General features: G+C 37.4%; 1 pseudogene; it reads right to left on the bottom strand.

The window, feature by feature from the left end:
• Positions 1–2064: 2064 nt before the first annotated feature.
• On the bottom strand, positions 2065–3434 carry LOC129038149 (succinate--CoA ligase [ADP-forming] subunit beta, mitochondrial-like; annotated as a pseudogene).
• Positions 3435–3982: the final 548 nt, after the last annotated feature.

Below are 3982 nucleotides of genomic sequence, written 5' to 3'. Positions count from 1 at the left end.
AATATATATCTTTAGCTTCCTTTTTTTAAAAGTATCCTTTCATTTCAGATGATATTGAAGACTAATTTACATTTTTAATGTGCTTTATGGTCAGTGACTGGAAAGTTGAAACTGAAATGAGTCAGTTTAAAATTTTCATGTTTTACTCGATTCTATTCAAATTTCAATCACTTACTAGTTTATGAAACCAAATTATTCATGAGGTAAATTGCAGCTTAAAAAAATCAATCACAAAGATAACCATTTCAAGAGTACACAAAATCATAAGGCCCACTTCATATTCAGAGTTTACAACTCTAAGTATACAACTTTAGTTATTATTATTGTTATTATCATTATCATTATTTGAGACAGGGTCTCACTTTATCACCCAGGCTGGAGTACAGCGGCTGTGGCATGGTCATGGCTCACTGCAGCCTTGACCTCCTGAGCTTAGGTGATCCTCTCACAGCCTCCTGAGTAGCTGGGACTACAGGCATGTGCCACCAAGCCTGGCTAATTTTCTTGTATTTTGGTAGAGAAGGGGTTCTGTCAGGTATTCAGGCTGGTCTGGAACTCTTGGGCTCAAGGGATCTGCCCACTTCAGCCTCTCAAAGTGCTGGCATTATAAGCGTGAGCCACCGCTACCAGCCATCTGTAAGTATTAACCGCAGCTAGGCCGGGCGGTTATTAACCCAGCTTGTCTGCAGCTAGGTGGCTCACGCCTGTAATCCCAGCACTTTGGGAGGCCGAGGCGGGTGGATCATGAGGTCAGGGGATCGAGACCATCCTGGCTAACATGGTGAAACCCCATCTCTACTAAAAATACAAAAAATTAGCCAGGTGTGGTGGCGGGCACATGTAGTCCCAGCTACTCAGGAGGCTGAGGCAGAAGAATGGTGTGAACCCGGGAGGCCGAGCTTGCAGTGAGCCGAGATAGCACCACTGCACTCCAGCCTGGGCGATAGAGCAAGACTCCGTCTCAAAAAACAAACAAACAAACAAACATAAAAAAGCCCAGAGTATTAACACTTGCTTATGATGCAATTTAAAAGCAAATACTTTTTGTACTTTTAAATCAAATTGTGCTGGGAAATACAAGGCAAAGAAACTGGGAAAATGTGTTTTTGTTAACAGAAGATGATGCAATAAGGAATCCAGATGAAACATAAGACCAGTGTTTACAATTTCTCATAAAAAGTGTAATTTTCAACTGTAGCCTCATAGCTAGCTAACATCTTTTAAAAACATGTACAGCCAGCCAACAGTTCTCTAAAGCATGTATATGCTGCACTAAAAGATCCCTGCTAAACCTCAACTGTACTTAAATGGGTTTTACTGAAGTAGGACTTTCATGATACTTTTAAAAGCCAGTCGTTTAAAAAGTGAATATGATAGGGCTACAATAATAACATTACTATTTTTTTCCTTGGTAAATATGCCTTTATTTGAAACAAACCTACAGGTGCTTCTTAATACCACGGAATCATGAATACTTGCAGTTATCAGCGTTTCCTAATGATTAAAACAATGTTCAAATAACTACAAAGTTACTTCATCAAAATACTTAGAAGTATTTTGATTTTCTGAGAAGTGTTCGAAAGCTCTGTTTATAAATAGTGATTGTTACATTTATTATGTATTTGGTGCTGAAGATAAACACTTTTTACATAAAACATTGTTTTAATATACTGGTCTACTAATGAGGCTAGTTATTAGATATACTGTATTTTAACACTGAAGAATAAAGCTTTATCTTCATATTTATTTTATTTATAGGACTCTTATCAATGAAGAACTTTGTATCCAACAATAATAAACTGTCATATTGCAAGTTGCATTTTTGTAGGAGAAGCAAAAAAGACTGGCTGTGACAAAATAAAGAAGATATTTGCATTATACATGCTTCTTACAAACAGTCCATTCTGAATGGTAGAATTAAATGCAAGCCAAATGCTTTTAAATGTTTGTGTGCCTAGATGGCAACTACAATCTCCACATACTTAAAAGAACAATAACACAGAACACAGTATCCTTAATGATTGTAGCACATTTAACACCTTCAGCCATCACTGGGTTTTCAGATCATATTGGCAACTGAAATTTCACATCCGCATGTGCTTGCTTTGCTTCACTATTTCAGAGAGCTTTACAACCACTCTAGCAGCTTCCACCAAATCATCACAAGCAAGTATTTTAAGTTCACTGTCTGCTTTTAGTGCCTTAACATCATCAACTCGTGTACCTTGTAACTGTACAACAGGTATTTTAATTTCCAAACCTTTTACTGCCATGACTATACCCTTTGCTATAATATCACAGTGTATGATTCCTCCACAAATGTTGACCAGAATAGCCAGTACCTTTTTATCTGAAGTGATAGGCTTAAACGCTTCTGTTACTTGATGTACTGTAGCACCACCACCAACATCAAGGAAGTTGGCTGGAGTCTCTCCATGAGGTTTTATTATATCCATTGTGGCCATAGCCAAACCAGCACCATTTACTAGGCAGCCTATACTTCCATCAAGGCCAGTGTAGTTGAGATCTGCCTTAGCAGCATCTTTGTTCCTTTCATCTTCCTGGGTCCAGTCCTGTAGATCAAAGATTTTCTTTTGGCGATAGGCTGAATTAGAGTCAAAATTGATTTTTGCATCCATACACAATACAGCTCCATCTGAATCTTCCACCATTGGATTTATTTCCATCATGGTTGCATCGTATTTCAGAAAAAGGCTGTAAAACTTGATCATGTTTTCTGCTGCTGAAGCCACAATATTAGATGGAAATCCCATCTTCTGTGCAAGCTGGAGAACTTATTCCTCTTTGATGCCTTCTACAATATCAATAGGTACTTTAATTATTGCTTCAGGAGTCTCAGCAGCAACATCTTCAATGTTGACCCCACTATGTGAACTTCCTATTAATACAAGACCTTGAAATGACCTTTCCATTGTTATTGCAAAGTAGCACTCTCTGTTGGGATATTTTCACTCACAAACCAATACCTGATTGCATATTCTGCCCTTTTCTCCCATTTGCTTGGTAAACGACTGTTTCCTAATCATTTGTGAAGAAACAGCTTTTGCTTCTTCTGGAGAGAAAACCATCTTCACTCCTCCTTTGAGGCCACTTTCAAATGTTCCTTTTCCTCTACCACCAGCTAAAACCTGTGCCTTCATCACAACATCTTTTGAACCTAATTTTTTGGCAATTGCATAAGCTTCATCTGGTCACTTTGCCACATATCCTTTGGGAACAGAGACACCAGTTTCTTGCAATAATTCCATACTCATGTATTCATGTAGTGAGAGATTCCTTTGCTGTTGCTGCTGTACTTGGAGTCCATGGTTATTAAACAATCCAGAACTTCCCAGAACCTGAGCAGCAGCCCACAGTGTGGTCCGAAGGGTGGCAGCCACCAACAGCGGGTGGAAGAACATAGAGGCTACCATTTCTGAGTCTAGCATTACTATTAATAAAAGTTACAGAAGAGATTATTGCTGTACTTTTCCTTGTCAACACCATCAAATTTTGTTGCAGTTACAAAAAGTACAACTATGTTACTTTTTCTCTTACCAAATTTCATTGTCTCCCATGTCTGTAAAGTTTTTATTCAGCAGAAGATAATTCTTACACTCTTTTCTGTAAGAATTCAAAGTATTTAAATGTGTAACTTCATACTATATTACCATGTTTTCCCCTTCTTGTTTCCACAAAATATATATATATCTTTTTTCAAAAATGAAACCAGATGTCCACATTTTAAAGAAACCCTGCATGGGTTTGGACAATGAGAAGAAAAAATTTTTAAAAGCCTACAAAAAAGTTTCAGAGCTATAAAAGATTTTCATATGGCATGAAGTGATCTCCTGCTAGTCCAGAGTTCAAAAACACTCTAATGAAGTTCATTTATATATATTTTGTTTGCTTTTCATGGAATACTACATTTATTAAGGTGAAATCACCTTTTTTAAAGTTCTTTAAGTCGACAAGTGTACAC

Source organism: Pongo pygmaeus, chromosome 5, assembly GCF_028885625.2.
Source record: "Pongo pygmaeus isolate AG05252 chromosome 5, NHGRI_mPonPyg2-v2.0_pri, whole genome shotgun sequence".
NCBI classification, from domain to species: domain Eukaryota; kingdom Metazoa; phylum Chordata; class Mammalia; order Primates; family Hominidae; genus Pongo; species Pongo pygmaeus.
Note: the sequence above shows the minus strand (reverse complement) of the source record. Positions and strands in the feature narration are given on the sequence as shown.